Source organism: Schistocerca americana, chromosome 3 (genome assembly GCF_021461395.2).
Source record: "Schistocerca americana isolate TAMUIC-IGC-003095 chromosome 3, iqSchAmer2.1, whole genome shotgun sequence".
NCBI classification, from domain to species: Eukaryota; Metazoa; Arthropoda; class Insecta; order Orthoptera; family Acrididae; genus Schistocerca; species Schistocerca americana.
Window position 1 is genome coordinate 581,687,816 of NC_060121.1, and position 19,987 is coordinate 581,707,802.

Here is a 19,987-nt window from a genome sequence, read left to right on the forward strand (position 1 = left end):
AGAGTAGCGTCTGGTGCTTTGATTGTGTGACGACGTTTTTGGTTAATCAAAACCGCCAGCTGCCATCTTTTACGGATGAACTAATCGATCCGATCGTAATCGAAAGTTCAAAGGAACGACATGTCCTTCGTAAGTGGAGCCATTTAAGCGACATTTTCTTTCGTTGACATCAATTATGATTGCGCTGTTTACTTTTATCGTAGTGGTTTTTATACCCAGTAAACTACTGTTATTTGCTACACACTGAATGAGGCATCATAGGTAACATTTCAAAGTAAACTGCAATGAGACAAATCCACTGACAATCTAATAAAACAAGAATTCTATTCTGCATAGAATTATACCCCTATGCAGTTCAGTTTCTTTGACAACGCAGTAATCTCTTACTTTCTATGACATGCACATGCCATGCTAGAATACTTTGCAACTTTCCTCACTGTACGCTATTATGGGCTAAAAAAGAAGATACAGGTAAGTTTTTTGAACCCGTGATACTTACAAATGTCGTCAATATGAGATGAAAGCTGAAAAAATTATGAAAAAGGGACACTACAATGAAATGAACACGCTTAGCTGCTTACAGGCGTTGACATACGTCAACGGAGACAGGTGAAAATGTGTACCCCGACCGGGACTCGAATCCGGGATCTCTTGCTTACATGTCAGACGCTCTATCCATCTCTTTATTTTTTTTAAATCTCATTTTGTTCGATTTTGTTCGTTGCATCTGCTCGGGGCGGACGTCGTAAGACATCCGTTTAAGTTCGTTATTGATCAACTAACTCAGTTTTTTTATTACAGAGAGAGCTAATCCTCTGACCGAAAACGCTGAGCTACCGTGCCGGCAGCCACCTGAGCCTCCGAGGACACAGAGGATAGTGCGACTGCAGGGATTTATCTCTGGCACGCCTTCGGACATGTCCGAAAGAACAGATACCATCTTGTTGTTGTTGTTGTGGTCTTCAGTCCTGAGACTGGATTGATGCAGCTCTCGATGCTACTCTATCCTGTGCAAGCTTCTTCATCTCGCAGTACCTACAGCAGCCTACATCCTTCTGAATCTGCTTAGTGTATTCATCTCTTGGTCTCCCTCTACGATTTTTACCCTCCACGCTGCCCTCCAATACTAAATTGGTGATCCTTCGATGTCTCAGAACATGTCCTACCAACCGATCCCTTCTTCTAGTCAAGTTGTGCCACAAGCTCCTCTTCTCCCCAATTCTATTCAATACCTCCTCATTAGTTATGTGATGTACCCATCAAATCTTCAGCACTCTTCTTTAGCACCACATTCCGAAAGCTTCTATTCTCTTCTTGTCTAAAATATTTATTGTCCACGTTTCACATCCATACATGGCTACAATCCATACAAATACTTTCAGAAACGACTTCCTGACATTTAAATCTATACTCGATGATAACAAATTTTTCTTCTTCAGAAACGCTTTGCTTGCCATTGCCAGTCTATATTTTATGTCCTCTCTACTTCGACCATCATCAGTTATTTTGCTCCCCAAATAGCAAAACTCCTCTACTACTGTAAGTGTCTCATTTCCTAATCTAATTCCCTCAGCATCACCCGACTTAATTCGACATTCCATTACCCTCGTTTTGTTTTTGTTGATGTTCATCTTATACCCTCCTTTCAAGACACTGTCTATTCCTTTCAACTGCTCTTCCAAGACCTTTGCTGTCTCTGACAGAATTACAATGTCATCGGCGAACCTCAAAGTTTTTATTTCTTCTCCATTAATTTTAATACCTACTCCGAATTTTTCTTTTGTTTCCTTTACTGCTTGCTCAATATACAGATTGAATAGCATTGGGGAGAGGCTACAACCCTGTCTCACTCCCTTCCCAACCAATGCTTCTCTTGCATGTCTCTCGGCTCTTATAACTGCCACCTGTTTTTTGTACAAATTGTAAATAGCCTTTCGCTCCCTGTATTTTACCCCTGCCACCTTCAAAATTTGAAATAGAGTATTCCAGTCAACATTGTCAAAAGCTTTCTCTAAGTCTACAAATGCTATAAACGTGGTTTGCTTTTCCTTAATCTTTCTTCTAAGATAAGTCGTAGGGTCAGTATTGCCTCAAGTGTTCCAACATTTCTACGGAATCCAAACTGATCTTCTCCGAGCTCAGCTTCTACCAGTTTTTCCATTCGTCTGTAAAGAATTCGCGTTAGTATTTTGCAGCTGTGATTATTAAACTGATAGTTGGGTAAGTTTCACATCTCTCAACACCTGCTTTCCTTGGGATTGGAATTATTATATTCTTCTTGAAGTCTGAGGGTATTTCACCTGTCTCATACATCTTGCTCACCAGATGGTAGAGTTTCATCAGGACTGGCTCTCCCAAGGTTTCAGTAGTTCCAATGGAATGTTGTCTACTCCCGGGGTCTTGTTTCGACGTAGGTCTTTCAGTGCTCTGTCAAACTCTTCACGCAGTATCATATCTCCCATTTCATCTTCATCTACATCCTCTTCCATTTCCATAATATTGTCCTCAGGAACATCGCCCCTGTATAGATCCTCTATATACTTCTTCCACCTTTCTGCTTTCCCTTCTTTGCTAAGAACTGGGTTTTCATCTGAGCTCTTGATATACATGAAAGTGGTTCTCGTTTCTCCGAAGATCTCTTTAATTTTCCTGTAGGCAGTATCTATCTTACACTTCGTGAGATAAGCCTCTACATCCTTACATTTGTCCTCTAGCCATCGAGGCTTAGACATTTTGTATTTCCTGTCGATCTCATTTTTGAGACGTTTGTATTCCTTAGCGCCTGCTTCACTTACTGCATTTCTGTATTATCTCTCTTCATCAATTAAATTCAGTATCTCTTCTGTTACCCAAGGACTTCTACTAGCCCTCGTCTTTTTACCTACTTGATCCTGTGCTGCCTTAACTATTTCATTCCTCAAAGCTACCCATTCTTCTTCTACTGTATTTCTTTCCCCCATTCGTGACAATTGTTGCCTTATGCTCTCCCTGAAACTCTGTACAACCTCCGGTTCTTTCAGTTACTCTCCTTAAATTCCCACCTTTCTGCAGTTTCTTTAGTTTTAATCTACAGTTCATAACCAAGAGATTGTGGTCAGAGTCCACATTTGCCCCTGGAAATGTCTTACAATTTAAAACCTGGTTCCTAAATCTCTGTCTTACCATTATCTGAAACCTTCTAGTATCTCCAGGGTTCTTCCATGTATACAACCTTCTTTCATTATTCTTGAACCAAGTTTTAGCTATGATTAGGTTATGCTCTGTGCAAAATTCCATCAGGCGGCTTCTTCTTTCACTTGTTAGCCCCAATCCATATTCACCTACAACGTTTCCTTCTCTTCGTTTCCCTACTGTCGAATTCCAGTCACCCAAGACTATTAAATTTTGGTCTCCCTTCACTACCTGAATAATTTCTTTTATCTCATCATACATTTCATCAATTTCTTTATCATCTGCAGAGCTAGTGGGCATATAAACTTGTACTACTGTAGTAGGCGTGGGCTTCGTGTCTATCTTGGCCACAATAATGCGTTCACTATGCTGTTTATAGTAGCTTACCCGCACTCCTATTTTTTTATTCATTATTAAACCTATTCCCTCATAACCCCTATTTGTTTTTGTATTTATAGCCTTGTATTCACCTGACCAAAAGTCTTATTCCTCCTGCCACTGAACTTCACAAATTCCCACTATATCTAACTTTAACCTGGCTATTTCCCTTTTTAAATTTTCTAACCTACCTGCCCGATTAAGGGATCTGACATTCCACGCTGCGATCCGTAGAACGTCAGTTTTCTTTCTCCTGATAACGACGTCCTCCTGAGTAGTCCCAGCCCGGGGATCCGAATGGGGGACTATTTTACCTCTGGAATATTTTACCCAAGAGTGCGCCATCATCATTTAATCATACTGTAAAGCTGCATGCCCTCGAGAAAAATTAGGGCTGTAGTTTCCCCTTTCTTTCGGCCGTTCGCAGTATCACAACAGCAAAGCCATTTTGGTTAGTATTACAGGGCCAGATCAGTCAATCATCCAGACTGTTGCCCCTGCAACAACTGAAAAGGCTGCTGCCCCTCTTCAGGAACCACACGATTGTCTGGCCTCTCAACAGATACCCCTCCGTTGTGGTTGCACCTACGGTACGGCTATCTGTGTCGTTGATTCACGCAAGCCTCCCCACCCACTGCAAGGTCCATGGTTCACGGGTGGTGGTGGGGGGGGGGGTTGGATACCATCTTAGAATATATATAGTTAAGGCTCACCGGCTACTTGACCATCTTCTTCTTCTGTGCGAATGCGGCTTTACGCGGATGATGCTGTAGTATACAGAGAAGTTGCTGCATTAGAAAATTGTAGCGAAATACAGGAAGATCTGCAGCGGATAGACACTTGGTGCAGGGAGTGGCAACTGACCCTTAACATAGACAAATGTAATGTATTGCGAATACATAGAAAGAAGGATCCTTTATTGTATGATTATACGATAGCGGAACAAACACTGGTAGCAGTTACTTCTGTAAAATATCTGGTAGTATGCGTACGGAACGATTTGAAGTGGAATGATCATATAAAACTAATTGTTGGTAAGGCGGGTACCAGGTTGAGATTCATTGGGAGAGTGCTTAGAAAATGTAGTCCATCAACAAAGGAGGTGGCTTACAAAACACTCGTTCGACCTATACTTGAGTATTGCTCATGAGTGTGGGATCCGTACCAGGTCGGGTTGACGGAGGAGATAGAGAAGATCCAAAGAAGAGCGGCGCGTTTCGTCACTGGGTTATTTGGTAACCGTGTTAGCGTTACGGAGATGTTTAATAAACTCAAGTGGCAGACTCTGCAAGAGAGGCGCTCTGCATCGCGGTGTAGCTTGCTCGCCAGGTTTCGAGAGGGTGCGTTTCTGGATGAGGTATCGAATATATTGCTTCCCCCTACTTATACTTCCCGAGGAGATCACGAATGTAAAATTAGAGAGATTAGAGCGCGCACGGAGGCTTTCAGACAGTCGTTCTTCCCGCGAACCATACGCGACTGGAACAGGAAAGGGAGGTAATGACAGTGGCACGTAAAGTGCCCTCCGCCACACACCGTTGGGTGGCTTGCGGAGTATCAATGTAGATGTAGATGTAGATGTAGATGTAGATGCCAGAACTCTTACGGGAATCGGCAACGCGCCGCGAGTAATGAGTATAATGGGCGGGGCACTACAATGTTTTGCGGGGCAATACGTTGAACCGAGCGAGGTGGCGCAGTGGTTAGGCACTGAACTCGCATTCAGGAGGACAACGGTTTAGTCCCGCATCCGGCCATCCTAATTTAGGTTTTCCGTGATTTCCTTAAATACAGTCCTGGAAATTGAAATAAGAACACCGTGAATTCATTGTCCCAGGAAGGGGAAACTTTATTGACACATTCCTGAGGTCAGATACATCACATGATCATACTGACAGAACCACAGGCACATAGACACAGGCAACAGAGCATGCACAATGTCGGCACTAGTAAAGTGTATATCCACCTTTCGCAGCAATGCAGGCTGCTATTCTCCCATGGAGACGATCGTAGAGATGCTGGATGTAGTCCTGTGGAACGGCTTGCCATGCCATTTCCACCTGGCGCCTCAGTTGGACCAGCGTTCGTGCTGGACGTGCAGACCGCGTGAGACGACGCTTCATCCAGTCCCAAACATGCTCAATGGGGGACAGATCCGGAGATCTAGCTGGCCAGGGTAGTTGACTTACACCTTCTAGAGCACGTTGGGTGGCACGGGATACATGCGGACGTGCATTGTCCTGTTGGAACAGCAAGTTCCCTTGCCGGTCTAGGAATGGTAGAACGATGGGTTCGATGACGGTTTGGATGTACCGTGCACTATTCAGTGTACCCTCGACGATCACCAGTGGTGTACGGCCAGTGTAGGAGATCGCTCCCCACACCATGATGCCGGGTGTTGGCCCTGTGTGCCTCGGTCGTATGCAGTCCTGATTGTGGCGTTCACCTGCACGGCGCCAAACACGCATACGACCATCATTGGCACCAAGGCAGAAGCGACTCTCATCGCTGAAGACGACACGTCTCCATTCGTCCCTCCATTCACGCCTGTCGCGACACCACTGGAGGCGGGCTGCACGATGTTGGGGCGTGAGCGGAAGACGGCCTAACGGTGTGCGGGACCGTAGCCCAGCTTCATGGAGACGGTTGCGAATGGTCCTCGCCGATACCCCAGGAGCAACAGTGTCCCTAATTTGCTGGGAAGTGGCGGTGCGGTCCCCTACGGCACTGCGTAGGATCCTACGGTCTTGGCGTGCATCCGTGCGTCGCTGCGGTCCGGTCCCAGGTCGACGGGCACGTGCACCTTCCGCCGACCACTGGCGACAACATCGATGTACTGTGGAGACCTCACGCCCCACGTGTTGAGCAATTCGGCGGTACGTCCACCCGGCCTCCCGCATGCCCACTATACGCCCTCGCTCAAAGTCCGTCTACTGCACATACGGTTCACGTCCACGCTGTCGCGGCATGCTACCAGTGTTAAAGACTGCGATGGAGCTCCGTATGCCACGGCAAACTGGCTGACACTGACGGCGGCGGTGCACAAATGCTGCGCAGCTACCGCCATTCGACGGCCAACACCGCGGTTCCTGGTGTGTCCGCTGTGCCGTGCGTGTGATCATTGCTTGTACAGCCCTCTCGCAGTGTCCGGAGCAAGTATGGTGGGTCTGACACACCGGTGTCAATGTGTGCTTTTTTCCATTTCCAGGAGTGTAGTTCCAGGCAAATACCGGGATGGTTCCTTTCAAAGTGTACGGCCGACTTTCTTCCCCGTCCTTCCCTAATCCGATGAGACCGATGACCTCGCTGTCCGGTCTCCTTCCCCAAACGAAACCAAACAATACGTTGAGAATGTGGGTTTCGCGGGAGGCGTGCCAGAGAAAATCCCTGCAGTCGGGCTATCCTCTGTGTCCTCAGTGGCTCAGATGGATAGAGCGTCTGCCATGTAAGCAGGAGATCCCAGGTTCGCGTCCCGGTCGGAGCACACATTTTCATCTGTCCCCGTTGACGTATGTCAACGCCTGTAAGCCGCTAAGACTGTTCATTTCATTGTAATTTCATTCTAACAAGCCGCATGGTCACTGAACATGGACATGTCCGAAGGAACAGATACCATCTTAGTATATAAAAAGAGGCACTACCAATAAGCAGACACTCACTGGTTTCAGAGACCGAGCTCTATTCACTGTCCAAACAAATACAGTAAAAGTGGAATTAAATTCATTATGTAAGCATCTTTTCACATCACATCCTAGTTTTCTTTGTTAATCGAAATACATCAACAAAAAATGAATTACATGAACGAGGGAACTGTGTCGTGTTAGTAGAGCAAATACGAACCCCAGAACAGAAAAACGTTCTAAATTTCCTTTCTGACGCTATGTTATTCATATAAGCACTGTAATTTTTTGTGTTCGAAACAGATGGGGCGTACGCACGACAGAAATAATGAACAAGAAGCAATCATATACTAAAATCTGATAATATTTTGGACTATTTAAGATGGTGGCAGATCTCGTCCAGTCTAACTTCATAACAACTTACAGCGTAAGTCTATGGCACCATCTCCCTTCTCTTCTTAATTCCATAGTAGTTCCGGCGATCACTGGCCTGGCGCTGAAACGGCGAAGGGTATCACACGAATAAGATAAAACAACACTGAAAATTGAATAACGCTCGTTGCATCTAGTCTAACGTGCCACACTGTCGAAATGCACCATAATTTAATGTTGTGAATATTTATTTTTATTGACAGTGGACGGCTGGCTGAATATAGATGCATACATGGAAATAGTATTAGACAGTAAATAACAATACTCGTTTTGCATAATACATTAAATTTCATCTGTACACACGAAGTCATTACAATACAAGATAAGCAACTTTGTCAGAGAAAGAAAAAAAGGATGAAGAAAAAACAGAAAGGTACGTGAGACATCATTAATGCTTTTGCATATTTGCCGTGGGAATCAAACTAAACGATATGACTGTGTATAACGTGTACAAGCCACCTTCAGAAAAGTGGGAACAACCTGTTTTACCTAACCCACAACACCCTGCAGTCATGATTGGCGATTTTAACTCCCACCACCCCAGATGGGGCTATCAGTCTTGCGACAAAGAAGGACTCATGCTGGCAGACTGGGCAGATATAAATAATTATACATTAATATACGATGCAAAAGATACCCCCACCTTCTGTTCAGGAGTGTGGGGCACAACATCAACGCCCGATCTTTGTTTTGTCTCATCTGGAGAAACTGGAATAGCACTTCCGTCCAAGAGAACTGTACTGAGCCGTATTCCTCGGAGCCAACACAGACCAGTTATTATGGACCTTGGGATACAAATACCAGTAATAAAGAGCCCCCCTATAGCCCGCTGGAACCTCAGGAAGGCTAACTGGGTTAAGTTTAAAGATACCATTGAAAATAATGTAAACAGAATTCCCCCAATTCCAGAAAATTACGACAGATTTACGAAGTTAATTATTAAAGCGGCACATAACTCAATACCAAGAGGAGCGCGGAAAGAATACATCCCATGCTGGACAAAGGAGTGCGAACAACTACTCGATGAATATAACAAAACAGAGAATCCAGAACTAGGAGAACAGCTCATAAGAGCTATGGACGAGGAACGCAAACAGAGATGGCAAAAGCGGATGGAACAAATGGACTTTACGCACTCCTCACAGAAGAGCTGGAGTCTACTGAGGAAACTTGGCGGAGCACAATTCAAGGGACGGAACATCAATAATAAAATGACCCCTAACAAGATATGCTCTTGTATACTACAAACATCCAGAATCCATGCCTCCGCCTCGAAGAAAAAAGAACTGCACCAACTGATGAACGAAGAGCTAGATGCAAGCGAGGAGGAAGCAGGTTTAGCGAACTGGGTAACACAAGAAGAGATAAATATAGCACTAAAGAAAATGTCACCTGGTAAAGCAGCTGGCTGTGACGGCCTTCTTCCAGAATTCTTGAAGAACCTCGGGCCAAAGGGAAGAGCATGGCTGTCTTCTCTTTTCTCTAATATCATAGATACCAGCCGGTTACCAAAGCAATGGAAAAACGCACAAGTCATAGCCATCCAGAAACCAGGGAAAACAGGAGAGAATGCTAAAGATTATAGACCGACATCTTTATTGTGCACCACTTACAAGCTGTTTGATCGAGTCATCCTAGGCAGAATAGAAAGTAAAATAGAAGCTGCTCTTCCCCCAGAGCAAGGCGGTTTTCGAAAAGGAAGAGATTGTTGCGACCAAGTTCTCGCCCTAACCACTTTCATTGAAAGAGGTTACCAAAACAAAAAGAAAACGGGCATGGTATTATTAGATCTCACCTCAGCATACGACACTGTATGGACAAAAGGGATACTGTATAAACTGTCAAAAGTCATGAAATGCAAGAAGATCATAGATCTAGTCAGAAATATGTTGATAAACAGGAGATTCAAGGTATCTCTGAATGGGAAAACAAGCAGCTACAGGACACTACAAAATGGTCTCCCCCAAGGGTCTGTGCTGGCTCCATGCCTTTTCAATTTATACATAGCGGACATCCCAAACCTGGAATCTCGTTCTTTTATGTATGCAGATGACATCGCTATCGCGGCTCACGCCAACACTTTCGAAGAACTGGAAGAAATTTTAAACAGGGATCTGGAACGACTACAACAATATTATGACAACTGGCACCTCAAAGTAAATCCGACTAAATCCGTGGCATCAATAATGCACTTGTGTAACAAAGATGCAAATCGTGAGCTAAAAGTGCAAATAAAAGGTAAATTGTTGAAAAACGATAGAACGCCAAAATATCTGGGTGTTAAGCTAGATCGCACTCTCACATATAAGAGCCACCTGTACGAAGTCGCCCAAAAAATGAAAACAAGAAACAACATCATAATGAAACTGGCAGGAACAACGTGGGGATGTTCCACTGAAACTCTACGCACATCAGCACTGGCACTTCTGTATAGTGTAGCGGAATATTGCGCACCCGTCTGGGCCCGCAGTAGGCATGTCAGATATATTGATGTGCAACTTAACGAGACAATGAGGCTCATAACAGGAACAGTAAGACCCACCCCGAAACCTTGGCTGCCCGTCCTTGCCAATATCGAACCACCCTCGATTAGACGTGAAAGAGCAATCCAGAGGTACAAAGAAAAGTTCAGGGACCTACCTCCTCCCCCTGACAGGTTGATGTCAAGAAATCCCTTCTGGAAAGAACTCAAACAACAGATTGATATCGATAACCTGTGGAAACAGCAATGGCAGGAAAGCAAAGTGAATAACAGTTTCCTTATTGAGGACCCATCTCAACGAATTCCAGGCTTCCAACTCCAACGTAGAGTGTGGGTAACTCTAAATCGTCTGCGGACAGGTGTTGGTCGGTGCGGATATTTGTTGAAAAAGTGGGGTTTCTCCCAGGACCCCAATTGTGAGTGCGGAGAGAGTCAAACCATGCAGCATATAGTTGAGTGCGACGTACACGGACTTAAGGGAGGAAATCTGATGGACATACATGTGATAAGTGACCAAGCACTTTTGTGGCTGTAAACCCTGAAAGTTTTATTGTAAATCATTGTTAATGTTAATTTAAATTTTTATGTTGATGTTTGTAAGTGTATCACGCTTTGCCTGTAGCTGAACGAGAAATAATTGCATATTTCTTGAAGATTAGTAACATAAGAACAGATGTATGTAGAACAACATAGGTCAAATAAGCCCCTTACACTCCGATCAGTTAGGAAAGGTGCTGGAAATGTAATTGCTATGAGAACAAATGGATACACTCTTAGTAATGAAATATGAAACGAAATGTAAGGTCACTAATGTAGGATATTTAATAAAAATAAATTATAAGGCAACAAAAAAACCTCTCACAGTCACCTCTTACAAATCAAAAACGAAAAGCTTACCAAAAAATGCCTTGCTCTACAAACCGACTGAAATGAGAAATGGATGAATGAGCTGAATGAACTTCATCATCCAGCATAAAGGTGTAGATACACTGGATGATGCATTTGGTGAACTACACATAAAGCTTCAACAGGAAACAATATATAGTTCTACAGAATGTAACAGTAATGTATCATTTTCGCTTTTCCACACTACCGTTTGACGCTGAAACAACTAAGTAATTTTAAACAACAGTAAATTAACGTGAAACCTATACACACGGAAAACATACGGGATATTACTAAATTCCCATTGAAAACTACTCGGACATGTATACGGTGCTAGGTCGATAGAAACAGTTTCCTAGTCACATGAATAAACATGAATACGAACGATGCGCTCAGCTCTGATTCAGCTACTAAGTAACAAACAAGGAGTAATTTACTAGACTTTATTAATGTAAATAATAAGCTAATTTGACAAAAGTACAGTGCTGTAACTACAATTACAGTAATAATGGAGTGGCATGTGAGGCATCGGTGTCTGAAGGTACGGTGACTGAGTGAAGTTAGATAGGAATGTTACATGTATTATGCATACTTTAAACACGACATTGTTGGTGCAGTTTTTAGTTACAGATGCAGTAAACATCAAATACACAGTAAAAGACATTCACTGCTTACCTGAAAGACACGGAAAATTTGAATAATTTATTTGTCTTTATGGTGCACCGAAATCTTGTATGTCTTCAAGTGGCTTCCGTACAAGTCATAATATACTTTGTAAAAGTTTGTTTGCGGAATTTTCTAATATCGTGTACTGTCGGCAAAATTGTCTACAGATATATCTGAGTTGCCGACGTTGTACAGTTAAAAGTTAGTTTTCATAACTACCTAAATTGTTCTCTTGCCACGATACAAGGAATTGATCGTTATATATCAGACACATTCCGTTCATCACTGAAGTTTGTAAGAATCTGTGACACAATTATCAGTGAAATTAAAAAACGGAGCTCACAAGTAATTAGGAGCGCACCCTTCAATGTAGTAAAGCAGTCGACGATTCAAATTCACTGCAGCTCATCTACATCGCTGTTATTCTCTGTATCTATCAACACAAGAGATATGCCGTGCCACCAGCACCTTGCTACAGTTCCAGGAAGACGTTCTGTGTGGAGCGTCTTGTTCAGAAGCACTTGATCCCACAGAACGGGTCGGCTTTAGCTCGGCTCAGCCTCACACGTACAACAGCGAGCGATGTTCAAAGGAAACGGCCGCCGGCTCAGATAAACAGTCAACAGAGGGAATCCTGTTTGCGCGCACCGGGCGGCAGGTGCTGCTTGTTTCCAGTTGTGACAAGGTTAACTGAGGGGAATCAAAACGAAAGGCCACACGGGAGAACATTAGGGTTCACACGGACAGAGTGGCGGGTAGACAGGAACTCAACAGTGGTCCTGTTTGGCGAGGAAATAATCAGTTCCCTTAGATCAAGTAGTAAAGTCCTTTACATGCTATAGCGGCAGCTTGGTGGTAAAAAGAGGTGACTGGGTGGACACACTACAGGGATGTTCTATTATGCTATTCTATTGTTCTGTTTGCAGCTTTTGGTAGTACATATTTTCTCAGACGTCACCAGAAGAAGAAACGTAGCGTCAAAAAGAAGTCACGAAATGTTCTGATTTTCGGTGCTCTGACAAGCGGTCATTAGTCTACAAAGTTTAAGGATTGTAAAACATTTAAACATCGTTATTTGCTGACTGTTCACATACGTTTCATGTTACAGCGAAAAATGTTCCTGTGGTCCATAAGGAGCACTACATTGGAGAGCTGGTAATGCTCGCTTCTTTGGCGTTTTCGATCAGTCCTGAGGTTGAAAACGCACACAGTATAACGCACTGGGCACTCACTACTAGCGTGTTGCCTGCATGCATTTGCAGCCTGATGACTGGTTGAAAACTCGAGAGATTGATCATCAAAAGCTGCCCTCAGCACCGAAAACGTTCCGCCACAGGGTTATGTTCAGTAACGGAAGTAAAAAATTAACTATTTTGCAATACAAGATAAGGGATCATGTTATAATACAGAAAGAGATAATCAAATAATTATCTTTCAAGTCTACTTTTTTCTCTCTGGCTGGAATTTTATGTTATTATGTGAATGGCCATGACGTAATTATTAAGCTGTGCATGTACTTTTAAGCAACTGTCGTGTATAAAATAATAGTGTACCGGGCACCAGATGCCATGGAATGGCGTCAGTGACTTTTCACTTCATTGAAACAAATTTGCATCCACTCAAACAAAAATTATAATTAAGTTATTAATGGTTGTAGTGGCGGTAGCTTGTTCTGAATGGAAAGAAAGAAATATCTGTATCTAGGTTTAATCTAAAAGAAGAACAATTTGCTCTTAAAGATAGAGGGCACTTCTCAAAGATGGAAAAAATGGACAATTTTTTATTACTTCATTAAATCATGTAGCCTTTGCTGAATACATTGATATCTACTTTATTGAGCTTAGAATAAAAATGACCGCTATATACTAAATTTTAGACTAGTTGTCGCGTACACTGCCACGTCCTCATGATGTAAATCATAGAAAGTCGTTAGTATTTCGCAGAACCAATGGAAAATTTTTGCTTCCAGCGGCTCTGTTTGACATAAATTGTGTAAGATGGTAACGCCGCTGGTTTCCATCATCTGCAAATGATCATTTATTGCTTCCTTATTTCGCTTTGATGAAGTGCGCTGCTGAAAGTCTGTTGCCTAAGTACTACAGATTCTGGACAGGCTAGTTTACAAAGAATGCAGTTTACATAGAATGCAGACCATAGTATTGAGAGAAACCTATTACGTATCATTTATTCAGGGATGATTCAAATTTCTGTATTAACATAGCTGCTTTTTGCAGTGAACTCTAAAACCTTCTTAATAGTTTGTTGTTCAGTTACTTTCCTCAGTCCACACCATCACATTGTTTATATTTCACAGCTTCCTTTAGCAAATAAGATGCTTCGATAATCAGTAACTAGCTGGAAACTTTCCCCACAGTTTTACACATAATCATGATTTAAATGTAGAGTTCTGTAGCTGGATACAGTTTTCCTAAGCAATTATATATTCATTTACGTAAAATATATGTATCTCAAAAGTCGCCTGATGCAACAAAAGGAATTTAACAGTTAGTTTTGCAGAAGTATGTGGACATAAATATAAGTAATATACACTCACCAATGGAGTACCAGATTCTGAAAGGAATGCCAAGAGAAAGCATGAAGTACTGCAGCATGTTGAGGATTACGGTTCAGTAATGTCTGAGGCACATCTTAATAAGATTCAAATCTTAGTTCACTTTTTCCAGCAAGGCGTCCTTTCCAGAATTTAGGTGCACATATATCCTTAATGTATAAAGCACTGCACTAACCATTTTCTCTTTCAGTTGTCTGCACCTATCTACTAGACCTAATCTTAAATGCAGTTTCAACTAAGTTATACGGAAATAAAGTTTTTAATTTGGAAAAAAATTCTAAAAATTGAAATAAAATATGTAATAATTTCTGTTGTGGTTATTATACTTCATATGTGGAACTAAACAGTTCTGGTTATCTCTGCCGACATGTCATACATTTCTGCTACAGATCTGGTTCCCCTGGCATGTATTTTATTGTTGTAGATGGTAAATGAATTTGTTAAAGCATTTTCGAAAATCTTGTGTACCACTTTTTTGAACATTGTTTTTCATAAATATCAGTACACCCTACCCATTGTTCAAAATACTTACAAATAGTCTAGAAAGTGTAAACAACAAAACTGTAAAAGTTATTCAAAGGAAATAGTGCCATAATGAGATGGATGCTGATTTTCACAGCATTTGGAGCCGAAAAACAACAATGCGTCCTGTAGGAGCTTGTACACAGTGATATTAAGCCGACATTAATTACATGTGCGTTACTCATGAAGGTATATCACTTAATAATAACTGAATAGGTGAATGCCTGAAATATTTTCACTTTCAATGCGGTTATGAGTGATACGGCTGAGGTTTTTGTTATTTGGGTCAGGGAAAGGATTGACCGACTCGCTGGTGGTGTGCCTGTACAATAAATGCACCACGTTCGACGGTGTGTCTGCATCTCCCTCACCGTCTCTGATGCACGCCAATACGTACTTCAGTGCTGTCGGCTGTTCACAAAGCAGGTCGTCACCTCGTCCATCTTTGTCGTCAGTCTTCACCGTGAAAAGTGGCGAGTTTTCTCATTTCTACGTGGTCAGCGAGTGACTCCATATTTAGTTATACGGTGCGACGTTGCCAGCAGTGGGTTGTTGGTGCGGTCCACTGTCTCTGGTGGGACTCAGAGGTGGAATTCGATAATTTCATGCCATTTAACAGCAGCGCAGAGTAATTTCCACCGTCAGCTCCTGTCTCTGGGGAACGCAGCTGCAAACACCGAAACTCACAGCCGTGACGAATCAACCGCTTGCGGTATTACATACATGTGCTTTTCGCAGAATTCCTTCATGTTATGCCAAGCGGTCGCAGCGGTCAGTAACGATCATATTTACTTGTGGGCGCTGCAGCCAGTCATTATCAGTTGTGTGCTATTGAACATCTGCGTTACGCGAAATTTGACGCTCTTTACACTTTTGTAAGTGTGTGAGAAACTACGAAGTTCTCATACAGACAACAACGGAAACGCACCCAGGAGGAATACTGTGAAACTAGAATTCACCAGCGACCTACGTTGTACCTCTCTGCCACCGACCAACGTCTCTGGCCAAATGCACAGTGGCGCGATCGGCGGGTTTAAGGGACGGAACAAGTGCTGGAGCGTCAGTCACCCGGCTCACTCTGAAGACTGCTGGACGGTATACAGCCGAAATATCAGCCCGGTATTTTATAGAACAATCGTTGCGCTGCGAAATTATGAATATGTACACCAATTTTGTGATTTAAGAAGTTACAGAGAAGCAAGCATATGAAGCGCCATGGAAAAACCTTAAACGATAGTCTCCAGGCATCGGCGTACCCAGCGAGGGGCAGGGGGGGGGGGGGGGGCAGCTGCCCCCCCCCCAGAAGATATTCGCAGTTTTTCACTAGTTTACTGTTTTGTTTAATAAGAAATGCTGCATGTTTTCTCGGATTGTACAAGTGCATTCTTGTATTTAAAATGTTTATTAAAAGCAGTTTTTCACTGGTTTACTGTTTTATTTAATAAGAAGTGCTGTATGTTGTCTCGAGTCCTTGTTTCCTGAGACTAGTATGACCTACCGCCCCCCCCCCCCCAGTTCAGATCCTGGGTACGCCCTTGTCTCCAGGAATAGACGGCTGAATTTACTTCAGTTACTGGGCTATATTATAAGAGAAGCTAATTAATGTTTCAATAGACATATTGAGTGCGCTACAGCTCCCATCAATCTTCTAGGAGGGGTACATCGTATTGTTATCCAAGAAATACCAGACAACAAACATAGATTTCATAAGGCCGATAATCGTGATGAACACCTGTTGCGAAATGCGAGGTCGAGCAGCAAACCAAAGATTAAGGGACGTAGCGGAAAAAGAAGACAGGAGATTATCAAACGTGCGCGGTACCTAGCCGCAGTGCAGAGTGGTTGTAACTAAATTTTCGCTGCTTGAACAAGTGTAGACGGAGAACTATTTACCGTACAAGTAACCAACTTCATAGGAATGATATTCGGATGCTGCGCTGCACGATTTGAGTCATTAGTAGTGTTAATGTGAAGACTTGCCGTTAGGTGCCGGTACTGGTATGGTGACGTAGGACACATGCATCGGTGTGCATTACTGTTGCGGTTGCCATTGCTGAGAATGCCGGACACATTGTTCGATCTTAAAGCGGTGCACAAGTTGCGTCACGACAGCTGTTCCACTGTTGTTTAGGGCAGCAGTTGAGTAATCAATAGAGCGGTTTCAGGCTGTCGTGAATGCGGATGGTCGTCACAATTACCAACTTCTGTAACATGGTACGAAATTGTCAAATGTTATCCTTTCAAACTCAAATTAAAATGTGTTTCATTCAATGGTCTATTCATTATTTCTGTCCCACACGGCCTTACAAAGGTTTCCACAAAACTGCATTGTTCTACGATCACTCGTTTGTCACGGGGGCCCCCTCAAGTACCGAAAGTTTAGTTATAACCACTCTGTGTAACCGACACCCGGAGTAACTACCATCACATAACAACCATCACGGATTTGGTGAAGGCTGCCGGTCTTGCTTACGAGATGAAGGCAGAGCTCACCATCTGCAGCATCGTTGACAGAACCGACTGCGGACCTTTGGTGCAGAGCCGGGTGGAGGGTGTGAATCAGAGGCTCAGACGGTTTTGCGACCGTGTTGGCTGCAGATTCCTTGACTTGCGCCATAGGGTGGTGGGGTTTCGGGTTCCGCTGAATAGGTCAGGAGTTCACTACACTCAGCTGGAGGCTACACGGGTAGCGGAGGCTGTGTGGCGTGGACTGGGCGGTTTTTTAGGTTAGAAGGCCTCGGGAAAGTACGGGGTGGGTTGCATTCTCAAAGGGTGCATGGCAAATACAGGACGTGCTTGGATCAAGGAACAGTCGGAATTGTAAATTGTTGTAGTTGTGCTGGGAAAGTCCCTGAGCTTCAAGCGCTAATAGAAAGCACAGAAGCTGAAATCGTTATACGTACAGGAAGCTGGCTAAAGCCTGAAATAAGTTCTGCAGAAATTTTTACAAAGTCTCAGACGGTGTTCAGGAAAGATAGATTAGGCAGAATTGGTGGTGGAGTGTTTGTGCCTGTCAGTAGCGGTTTATCTTGTAGTGAAGTCGAAGTAGATTCTCCGTGCGATTTGGTATGGGTGGAGGTTATACTTAATAGCCGAACTAAGTCAATAATTGGCTCCTTCTACCGACCCCCAGACTCCAATGATACAGTTGCTGAACAGTTCAGAGAAAATTTGAGTCTCGTAACAAATAAATACCCCACTCATACGGTTATAGTTGATGGGGACTTCAACCTTCCCTCGATATGTTAAAAAATACTTGTTCAAAACCGGTGGTAGGCAGAAAACATCTTCCGAGATTGTCCTAAATGATTTCTCCGAAAATTATTTCCAGCAGTTAGTCCAAGAACCCACGCGAATTGTAAATGGTTGCGAAAACACACTTGACCTCTTAGCCACAAACAATCCAGAGCTGATAGAGAGCATCATGACTGATACAGGGATTAGTGATCACAAGGTCGTTGTAGGTAGGCTCAATATCGTTTCTTGCAAATCCACCAGAAACAAACACAAAATAATTTTATTTCAAAAAAAGCGGATAAAGTGTCACTAGAAGCCTTCCTAAGAGACAATCTCCATTCCTTCCGAACTGACTATGCAGACGTAGACGGGATGTGTCTCAAATTCAAAGACACAGTAGCAACAGCAACTAAGAGATTCATACCTCATAAATTGGTAAGAGATGGAACTGATCCCCCATGGTACACAAAACAGGTCCGAACGCTGTTGCATAGGCAACGGAAATAGCATGCGAAGTTCAGAAGAACGCGAAATCCCGAAGATTGGCTAAAATTTACAGATGCGCGAAATTTGGCACGGACTTCAATGCCAGATGCCTTTAATAGGTTCCACAACGAAACATTGTCTCGAAATTTGGTAGAAAATCCGAAGAAATTCTGGTCGTATGTAAAGCACACAAGCGGCAAGACGCAATCAATACCATCGCTGCGCAGTGCCGATGGTACTGTTACCGACGACTGTGCCGCTAAAACGGAGTTATTGAACGCAGTTTTCCGAAATTCCTTCACCAGGGAAGATGAATGGAATATTCCAGAATTTGAAACAAGAACAGCTGCTAGCACGAGTTTCTTAGAAGTAGATACCTTAGGGGTTGCGAAGCAACTCAAATCGCTTGATACGGGCAAGTCTTCAGGTCCAGATTGTATACCGATTAGGTTCCTTTCAGATTACGCTGATACAATAGCTCCCTACTTAGCAATCATATACAACCGCTGGCTCACAGATAGATCTGTACCTACGGATTGGAAAATTGCGCAGGTCGCACCAGTGTTTAAGAAGGGTACTAGGAGTAATCCATCTAACTACAAACCTATATCATTGACGTCGGTTTTCAGTAGGGTTTTGGAGCATATACTGTATTCAAACATTATGAATCACCTCGAAGGGAACGATCTATTGATACGTAATCAGCATGGTTTCAGAAAACATCGTTCTTGTGCAACGCAGCTAGCTCTTTATTCGCACGAGGTAATGGCCGCTATCGGCAGGGGATCTCCAGTTGATTCCGTATTTCTAGATTTCCGGAAAGCTTTTGACACCGTTCCTCACAAGCGACTTGTAATCAAGCTGCGGGCCTATGGGGTATCGTCTCAGTTGTGCGTCTGGATAGTGATTTCCTGTCAGGAAGGTCGCAATTCATAGTAATAGACGGCAAATCATCGAGTAAAACTGAAGTGATATCAGGTGTTCCCCAAGGAAGCGTCCTGGGACCTCTGCTGTTCCTGATCTATATAAATGACCTGGGTGGCAATCTGAGCAGTTATCTTAGGTTGTTCGCAGATGATGCTGTAATTTACCGTCTAGTAAGGTCATCCGAAGACCAGTATCAGTTGCAAAGCGATTTAGAAAAGATTGCTGTATGGTGTGGCAGGTGGAAGTTGACGCTAAATAACGAAAAGTGTGAGGTGATCCACATGAGTTCCAAAAGAAATCCGTTGGAATTCGATTACTCGATAAATAGTACAATTCTAGAGGCTTTCAATTCAACTAAGTGACTGGGTGTTAAAATTACGAACAACTTCAGTTGGAAAGACCACATAGATAATATTGTGGGGAAGGCGAGCCAAAGGTTGTGTTTCATTGGCAGGACACTTAGAAGATGCAACAAGTTCACTAAAGAGACACCTTACACTACACTCGCTTGTCCTCTGTTAGAATATTGCTGTGCGGTGTGGGATCCTTACCAGGTGGGATTGACGGAGGACATCGAAAGGGTGCAGAAAAGGGCAGCTCGTTTTCTAT